The 10,545-nt window shown below is 43.1% G+C and overlaps 1 non-coding gene across 1 annotated transcript; it reads left to right on the forward strand.

The window, feature by feature from the left end:
• Window positions 1-9,900: 9,900 nt before the first annotated feature.
• On the forward strand, window positions 9,901-9,974 carry TRNAN-AUU (transfer RNA asparagine (anticodon AUU)). Its single transcript has one exon. It is a non-coding gene; the product is annotated as a tRNA-Asn (tRNA).
• The last annotated feature ends 571 nt before the right edge of the window (window positions 9,975-10,545 follow it).

The following is a 10,545-nucleotide window of genomic DNA, read 5'->3' on the forward strand; positions in this document are numbered from 1 at the left end:
GCAGTACCCCCTCCAATCGCAGCACCAACTAGGAGACTGAGGCAGCAACCTGCCCCCAGCAGCAGCACCACCCTGATGATAGGTAAGATGCATTTTGGTGTCACAAGAAGGTGGCCGGAGTAGTGGCTGGCTGTGGTCACACCCCGGGGAAAAGTGATAGTGATTTCAGTGTTCCCTTGCGCGGGGATTGGATGTGTAGATGTATGAAGGCTATGTATGTATAGATGTGAGCGGCAGTGTGCGGATGTATGAGAGCGGCAGTGTGCGGATGTATGAGAGCGGCAATGTACGGCTGTATAACTGCGTCGGTGTGCGGCTGTATGAGTGCGATGGTGTGCGGCTGTATGCGTGCGGCGGTGTGCGGCTGTAAGAGTGCGGCAGTGTGCGGCTGTAAGAGTGCGGCTGTAAGAGTGCGGCTGTAAGAGTGCGGGGTTGTACGGATGTATGAGAGCGGGGTTGTACGGATGTATGAGAGCGGCAGTGTATGGATGTATGAGAGCAACAGTGTACAGTTGTGTGAGAGCGGCAGTGTGCGGATGTATGAGAGTGGCGGTGTACGGATGTATGAGAGCGGCAGTGTATGGATGGCAGCGTCATAGGGAGGGATGTCGGAATGCTGTTATAGGGTTCCTAATACAAAATGCCACGTTGGGCTTGATGGGCAGGTAGTGCGGCAAGCACACCCAAATTGGCATCTGACGTCGCCTGCAGTCCACACTGTTGTGAGGAGTCAGAGTTAATTTTGACTGTGTAGTGTACTCACAGAGGACCTACCGCCCGTCCCCTCCTCGCATCTGAGCAGCAGGTCAGGCTCTTATTTTCTTTTTAATCAGGAGAGGCCGAGTGAACTGTGAGCAGGGGGGCAGAGCTACATGGGACCCAGAGGGGCTGCTGTGCTGTCAGAGAGGGAGAGGAAGAGAGAGATGAAGCTACTGCAGATCCCCAGCTGATTGTGAGGTGCTGGGTTGAAGGGTGATGTGATCACCCTTCTCCCTCGCTGCCGCTGGGGACCGCATCTAGGCTTCCTCCATCGAGGGCATGCGGCGCAGCAGTGGGCAGCGTGTAATGAGTTTGTCTGACTCATTATACTGCTGCCTGTTGTGGACACCTCCGTCCGTACGGACTGGTGTACATGCCCAGCACAGAGGTGACAGTGTTGGTGGAAGTGCTGCCCAGTTCTGACCCTGCAGGCCTCCCTGATCTGACTGCGGCCGCTGCTGCTGCGGCGGCCCGAAACCCCTGCCGGTCCCCTCCATAGACTTCTGCCTGTCCAGCGCTGAGGTACTAGGGGTATCCCAGCTGCGGGAAGGGTATGTCTCTGGCTTTCTCTCCGGCAGGGGAAGGTGACAGCGGCGGAGGAAGTGTTGCCCACCTCAGACACTGCAGGCCTCCCCGATCCAGCTGTGGCCACAGTTGATGCTGCCAGAACCCCCTGCTGGTCTCCTTTGTTGACTGCCGCATGGCCAGTGCTGAAGTACTGGGGGTAGGCCAGCTACGGGAAGAGTGTATCTGCCTCGGGCTCTCTCTCTCTGTCAGGGGAAGGAAGGGCTGATTCTCTGGCACAACAGGGAGGGCTAGGCTGCAGGAACACAGCACTGGAAGAAACAGGAGGCCGAACTCATGACCAAAAAGTGAGCAGTGCAGTGATCAGCCCCCTAGTCTTTCCCTCTCTCTGGGTGCAGAGCTGTATTCTACAGAGAGAGCTGGGATGGGAAGAAGGGGAACGGCACCTGACACACACATACACGCGCGGCACCTGACACACACATACACGCGCAACACCTGACACACACACATACACGTGCGGCACCTGACACACACACACGTAGCATCAGACACAATAAAATAAACATGCAGCACCTGATCCACACATACACGCGCAACACCTGACACACACACATACACGTGCGGCACCTGACACACACACACACGTAGCATCAGACACAATAAAATAAACATGCAGCACCTGACCCACACATACACGCGCAACACCTGACACACACACACATACACGTGCGGCACCTGACACACACACGTACCATCAGACACAATAAAATAAACATGCAGCACCTGACACATGCATATACACGCAGCACCTGACACATGCATATACACGCAGCACCTGACACATGCATATACACGCAGCACCTGACACATGCATATACATGCAGCACCTGACACATACATATACACGCACACCATCAGACACACACATACACACGCAGTGCCTTACTCACACACACATAGACACGTGCAGCACCTGAGGCACACACATGTACACGCGCAGCACCTGACGCACACACATGTACACGCGCAGCACCTGACGCACACTCATGTACACACGCAGCACCTGACGCACACTCATGTACACGCGCAGCACCTAATGCACACTCATGTACACGCGCAGCACCTGACGCACACTCATGTACACGCGCATCACCTGACACAGACATACGTATTCATGCACAGCACCAGACATACACTTGTACACACGCGGAGCACCTGATACTCACACACATATACACCCGCAACACCTGACACACACACACACACGTGCGGCAGCTGACGCATACACACGCACCATCAGACACACTCATATATACACGCAGCACCTGACACACACATACACACAGGAGCTGACACACACATACACAGGCAGCACCTGACACACACACACATATACACGCGCAGCACCTGACACCACGCACTCACACGTACAAGCAATGCATTTCACGCCTACCTCCAGCCTCAGTTACAGGCTGCTGCCGCCTACCCCCCTCCCTGCATCAGCTGCAAAGGCAGCAAAATATTTTGACCAAAGTCTAAAGGCCCGTACACATTAAACGATGTCGCTCTGTGAGCTACATCGTCTAATGTTTCCCCTCCCGGGCCGGCCGGCGGCCGACTGTACACACTGAGCGATATGACCGCTCATATCGCTCAGTGACGTCACGCCCCCGCCAGCCCTGCATGAAGGTCGTGGACGACAGTCCACATCCTTCCTGCATGCCCTACCGACAGCGAAGATTGTTGCCGACCCGCGGGGCCGCGCATCGTTTGTCGCTGGCTGCATACACACTTAACGATAAAATGAGCGACGTCGCTCATTAAATCGTTAAGTGTGTACGGACCTTAAACAATTTGGTTTGGTTAATAAAATAATTTTGCACAGAACAGTGATGTTATACGAACATTTTCATTAAACATTTAAAAAATCAAATGTTTATTCTTTAAGTGAAATTTTACATTTCTGAATAAAAAAAATAAATTTAAAAAAAGCGATGAAATTCCATAGACAAAAAACCTTACGGTTTCACATGTCCCATTAAGGCTTCTTAGACATGATCGAAATTTCAGAAACCTGTTGTAACTCTTCCACTCAAACTCCAAAAAGCAATGAAATTCCAATCATTAAGGCTGACGCCTTAATGGACGTGTTCCTTGCGCAATACAGATATGGTATGCCATCACAGCCTGTGGGTAAGTGCAGATTCAGCACTCTCACAGAGTGAGATTGCTGTCACTCACACAATGGTGGAGCTGCTAATTCACAGATTTGTGTGCTCATTGGAATACACACATGCAGTCTATGCAACTGAAGGTCTGAGCGGAAGACAAAGCTGCTCAGATGAGGTAAGAGTGTTGTTGATTGGAGGGAGGAGAGCGGTGTGGATGGGGGAACAGAAGTGTGTGGATAGAGGGAACACTAAGCAGCACTAATGGGGGGGACAGAGAAACACAGGGGGTAATTCAGACCGCAGCAGCAGCAGCGATTGCAGTCTGAATTAGTTTGTGAGGTGCGCACGTGCAATGGCCGCACTGCGCGTGCGTACCCCAGGAGCCCAGTGAGATGCTATCACCCTGCCTGATTGATAGGCAGAGGTGGTTGCGGGGAAGGAGGGGGGCGTGCAAACAGCGTTAGAATGCCATTGGCAGGGCATGGTCTGCACAACGGAGGCGTTTCCGGACCACTGGGGGGTGGGCTGTGGCGGTTATCCCCCTGCCAAGAGCGCAGGATCCACTAAATTTACCTTCAGGATGTCAGCTACATGAATAGGGTAAGAGTGGTGTGGATAGGGGGTAGATTAAGCAGCAAGTATGGGAAGGGAGACAGAGCGGTGCAGATGGGGGAAATGGTGCAGATGGGTTGAAAACACTGGCATGGATGGGTAGAAAACTGGTGCAGATGGGAGAGAAGACAGTGTGCCATGTACTGGAGGAGGCGGAGTGACGTTGAAGAAGGAAACACTGAGCAGCACAGAGAGAAGGAAACGGTGGTACAGACAATGCACAGGTGGGGAAAGACAGATGGTACAGATAAGTTAGTACAGACTAGCACAGATGGGAGAACACAGCAGTAGGGATTGGGGAAGACCGGGCAGCATGGGGGTGTATAGGGGAAGTAAGTGTAGATGCATAGACCGTAGATGGGGTATTATAGTTTAGCAATTAACCAAGATGTTTGAGGGAGCTAAATGTGTATACTAAGTGAGATGGATGTATGGAGTTAGAAGGATGTTGTAACAAGGTGGCTTTGTTGTGTTGACTGAATGGGATGGTTGTGGGCACTGTGTGGGATGGGAGCACCACAAAACTGCTCAGACCTTCAGTTGCATAGACTGCATGTGTGTATTCCAATGAGCACACAAATCTGTGAATTAGCAGCTCCACCATTGTGTGAGTGACAGCAATCTCACTCTGTGAGAGTGCTGAATCTGCACTTACCCACAGGCTGTGATGGCATACCATATCTGTATTGCGCAAGGAACACGTCCATTAAGGCGTCAGCCTTAATGATCGGAATTTCATTGCTTTTTGGAGTTTGAGTGGAAGAGTTACAACAGGCTTCTGAAATTTCGATCATGTCTAAGAAGCCTTAATGGGACATGTGAAACCGTAAGGTTTTTTGTCTATGGAATATATATATATATATATATATATATATATATATATATATCACAAACATATATGATTCATACATATATCATACATACATATATCACACATACATGATACATACATGAGAAAGACCTGGGATGGTGATGAGGCCAGGGCCCCCTGCTGATGTTGCGTTGAGGTTCAATCCCACCCAGGGACCTAATTGACCTTGTTATCAGATTTTGGTGATCTTTAAGTAGACAAGTCAAATTTCATACCCCCTGTTATGGTGTAGGGTACCTGGCCTTCTCTGATGTAATCAGAGTTAGATTTGATTCAGTGATTTTATAAAAACATCTAGGAAGCACAATTTAGCAGTGGGTTGCAGAGAAAAAGAAATATGCTGGCAAAAAAATCAAATTGCGTGATTAAACAGCTCTTCATTTTCTGGCTTTATTTTTATGCTAACAAATTTGTTCTCTGAAAAGTGTCCACAAAGCCAAGTCTCTGATTAACACCTTTGTAGGGATGGTTTTTCACCTATTACTAAATTAAACTTGCTTCATTGGAAAGGCAGCAAGATGCATCCTCATTTCAATGTCTACTGAAATAATACAGGTTGACACCAGGAAACATTAACGCCACTGCATCCTTGCTGCTTTCTCATGTGGAAGTCTGTTTAATGTGAAAACAAGGTGATATCTAATTAGCACACAGGTAAGGAATTAAGAAAATCTTTATTTAAGGGTGAAGATGTTTCTCACAAAATCGTTGCCCCAATGCATCATTGAAATTCAAGCTGGAAAGATGATTTTAATATATCACTTGTACATTTTGTATTGCTCTTCTGGTGACAATGTAGTTTGTTTTTGTCAATTACCATTTTAATAATAGGGTAAAGAAAATGAAGTGGATTTTTAAAAGAAAACAATACTGTCAATATACTATTAAAACAAATTAAAATGGTAAAAGTTATTGTACTTTAAGTAAAAATAAAAGAGCCAAAATATCAATCCCAGTTTTGGATTACTTTAATTAACAAAAAAAAAATGCATATAGCAGAGGATAGTTTCAATCTGCCTACCTCTGGGTTATGGGCCCAGCATGCTTCCATTGCAGTACTCTGCTGCACATGTAAGTGCAAGAGATCCTGAAGCACTCACTCATCATGGGAAAGTACCAATGTGTTTCTTCGTTGGTTGATGGAAGAAACATCTTACAAAAACTCTCCAGATTATTGACTTTTTAAAGTTTTTCTAGGAAACGTTTTAGATGAATGCTTATTAGCCTTTGTCAGTATGAACTTTTGCAAAGTGTCTCTGTGGCGCAATCAGTTAGTATGTACGGCTATTAACCAAAAGGTTGGTGGTTCAATCCCACCCAGGGACCTAATTGACCTTGTTATCAGATTTTGGTGATCTTTAAGTAGACAAGTCAAATTTCATACCCCCTGTTATGGTGTAGGGTACCTGGCCTTCTCTGATGTAATCAGAGTTAGATTTGATTCAGTGATTTTATAAAAACATCTAGGAAGCACAATTTAGCAGTGGGTTGCAGAGAAAAAGAAATATGCTGGCAAAAAAATCAAATTGCGTGATTAAACAGCTCTTCATTTTCTGGCTTTATTTTTATGCTAACAAATTTGTTCTCTGAAAAGTGTCCACAAAGCCAAGTCTCTGATTAACACCTTTGTAGGGATGGTTTTTCACTTATTACTAAATTAAACTTGCTTCATTGGAAAGGCAGCAAGATGCATCCTCATTTCAATGTCTACTGAAATAATACAGGTTGACACCAGGAAACATTAACGCCACTGCATCCTTGCTGCTTTCTCATGTGGAAGTCTGTTTAATGTGAAAACAAGGTGATATCTAATTAGCACACAGGTAAGAAATTACGAAAATCTTTATTTAAGGGTGAAGATGTTTCTCACAAAATTGTTGCCCCAATGCATCATTGAAATTCAAGCTGGAAAGATGATTTTAATATATCACTTGTACATTTTGTATTGCTCTTCTGTTGACAATGTAGTTTTTTTTTGTCAATTACCATTTTAATAATAGGGTAAAGAAAATTAAGTGGATTTTTGAAAGAAAACTATACTGTCAATATACTATTAAAACAAATTAAAATGGTAAAAGTTATTGTACTTTAAGTAAAAATAAAAGAGCAAAAATATCAATCCCAGTTTTGATTACTTAAATTAACAAAAAAAAATGCATATAGCAAAGGATAGTTTCAAACTGCCTACCTCTGGGTTATGGGTCCAGCATGCTTCCATTGCAGTACTCTGCTGCACACGTAAGTGCAAGAGATCCTGAAGCACTCACTCATCATGGGAAAGTACCAATGTGTTTCTTCATTGGTTGATGGAAGAAACATCTTACAAAAACTCTCCAGATTATTGATTTTTTAATGTTTTTCTAGGAAACGTTCTAGATGTATGCATATTAGCCTTTGTCAGTATGTACTTTTTGCAAAGTGTCTCTGTGGCGCAATCGGTTAGTGTGTTTGACTATTAACCAAAAGGTTGGTGGTTCAATCCCACCCAGGGACGTAATTAACCTTGTGATCAGATTTTGGTGATATTTAAGTAGACAAGTCAAAATTTCAAACCTCCTCTTATGGTGTAGGGTACATGGCCTTCTCTGATGTAATCAGAGTTAGATTTGATTCAGTGATTTTATAAAAAACAGCTAGGTAGCACAATTTAGCAGTGGGTTGCAGAGAAAAAAAATATGCTGGCAGAAAAATCCAATCGAGTGATTAAACAGCTCTTCATTTTCTGGCTTTATTTTTATGCTAACAAATTTGTTCTCTGAAAAGTGTCCACAAAGCCAAGTCTCTGATTAACACCTTTGTAAGGATGGTTTTTCACCTATTACTAAATTAAACTTGCTTCATTGGAAAGGCAGCAAGATGCATCCTCATTTCAATGTCTACTGAAATAATACAAGTTGACACCAGGAAACATTAACGCCACTGCATCCTTGCTGCTTTCTCATGTGGAAGTCTGTTTAATGTGAAAACAAGGTGATATCTAATTAGCACACAGGTAAGGAATTAAGAAAATCTTTATTTAAGGGTGAAGATGTTTCTCACAAAATTGTTGACCCAATGCATCATTGAAATTCAAGCTGGAAAGATGATTTTAATATATCACTTGTACATTTTGTATTGCTCTCCTGGTGACAATGTAGTTTGTTTTTGTCAATTACCATTTTAATAATAGGGTAAAGAAAATGAAGTGGATTTTTAAAAGAAAACAATACTGTCAATATACTATTAAAACAAATTAAAATGGTAAAAGTTATTGTACTTTAAGTAAAAATAAAAGAGACAAAATATCAATCCCAGTTTTGGATTACTTTAATTAACAAAAAAAAAATGCATATAGCAGAGGATAGTTTCAATCTGCCTACCTCTGGGTTATGGGCCCAGCATGCTTCCATTGCAGTACTCTGCTGCACATGTAAGTTCAAGAGATCCTGAAGCACTCACTCATCATGGGAAAGTACCAATGTGTTTCTTCGTTGGTTGATGGAAGAAACATCTTACAAAAACTCTCCAGATTATTGACTTTTTAAAGCAGGGCTGGCCAAACCAGTCCTCGAGATCTACTAACAGTTCACATTTTCTAGACTACCTAGCTGGTGCACAGGTGTAGTCATTACTAATTAAGATGTGCTGCATTCATTCCTAACTGACCATTCTACAGATCTCCAGGAGGCCTGGAAAACATGAACTGTTTGAAGATCTCGAGGACCGGTTTGGCCAGCCCTGTTTTTAAGTTTTTCTAGGAAACGTTTTAGATGAATGCTTATTAGCATTTGTCAGTATGTTCTTTTGCAAAGTGTCTCTGTGGCGCAATCAGTTAGTGTGTACGGCTATTAACCATAAGGTTGGTGGTTCAATCCCACCCAGGGACGTAATTGACCTTGTTATCAGATTTTGGTGATCTTTAAGTAGACAAGTCAAATTTCATACCCCCTGTTATGGTGTAGGGTACCTGGCCTTCTCTGATGTAATCAGAGTTAGATTTGATTCAGTGATTTTATAAAAACATCTAGGAAGCACAATTTAGCAGTGGGTTGCAGAGAAAAAGAAATATGCTGGCAAAAAAATCAAATTGCGTGATTAAACAGCTCTTCATTTTCTGGCTTTATTTTTATGCTAACAAATTTGTTCTCTGAAAAGTGTCCACAAAGCCAAGTCTCTGATTAACACCTTTGTAGGGATGGTTTTTCACCTATTACTAAATTAAACTTGCTTCATTGGAAAGGCAGCAAGATGTATCCTCATTTCAATGTCTACTGAAATAATACAGGTTGACACCAGGAAACATTAACGCCACTGCATCCTTGCTGCTTTCTCATGTGGAAGTCTGTTTAATGTGAAAACAAGGTGATATCTAATTAGCACACAGGTAAGGAATTAAGAAAATCTTTATTTAAGGGTGAAGATGTTTCTCACAAAATCGTTGCCCCAATGCATCATTGAAATTCAAGCTGGAAAGATGATTTTAATATATCACTTGTACATTTTGTATTGCTCTTCTGGTGACAATGTAGTTTGTTTTTGTCAATTACCATTTTAATAATAGGGTAAAGAAAATGAAGTGGATTTTTGAAAGAAAACAATACTGTCAATATACTATTAAAACAAATTAAAATGGTAAAAGTTATTGTACTTTAAGTAAAAATAAAAGAGACAAAATATCAATCCCAGTTTTGGATTACTTTAATTAACAAAAAAAATGCATATAGCAGAGGATAGTTTCAATCTGCCTACCTCTGGGTTATGGGCCCAGCATGCTTCCATTGCAGTACTCTGCTGCACATGTAAGTGCAAGAGATCCTGAAGCACTCACTCATCATGGGAAAGTACCAATGTGTTTCTTCGTTGGTTGATGGAAGAAACATCTTACAAAAACTCTCCAGATTATTGACTTTTTAAAGTTTTTCTAGGAAACGTTTTAGATGAATGCTTATTAGCCTTTGTCAGTATGGACTTTTGCAAAGTGTCTCTGTGGCGCAATCGGTTAGTGTGTTTGGCTATTAACCAAAAGGTTGGTGGTTCAATCCCACCCAGGGACGTAATGAAGAACAAATTTGTTAGCATAAAAATAAAGCCAGAAAATGAAGAGCTGTTTAATCACGCAATTTGATTTTTTTGCCAGCATATTTCTTTTTCTCTGCAACCCACTGCTAAATTGTGCTTCCTAGATGTTTTTATAAAATCACTGAATCAAATCTAACTCTGATTACATCAGAGAAGGCCTGGTACCCTACACCATAACAGGGGGTATGAAATTTGACTTGTCTACTTAAAGATCACCAAAATCTGATAACAAGGTCAATTACGTCCCTGGGTGGGATTAAACCACCAACCTTTTGGTTAATAGCCAAACACACTAACCGATTGCACCACAGAGACACTTTGCAAAAGTCCATACTGACAAAGGCTAATAAGCATTCATCTAAAACGTTTCCTAGAAAACTTTAAAAAGTCAATAATCTGGAGAGTTTTTGTAAGATGTTTCTTCCATCAACCAACGAAGAAACACATTGATACTTTCCCATGATGAGTGAGTGCTTCAGGATCTCTTGAACTTACATGTGCAGCAGAGTACTGCAATGGAAGCATGCTGGGCCCATAACCCAGAGG

This window comes from Pseudophryne corroboree, unplaced genomic scaffold (assembly GCF_028390025.1).
Source record: "Pseudophryne corroboree isolate aPseCor3 unplaced genomic scaffold, aPseCor3.hap2 scaffold_681, whole genome shotgun sequence".
In the NCBI taxonomy this organism is placed as follows: Eukaryota; Metazoa; Chordata; class Amphibia; order Anura; family Myobatrachidae; genus Pseudophryne; species Pseudophryne corroboree.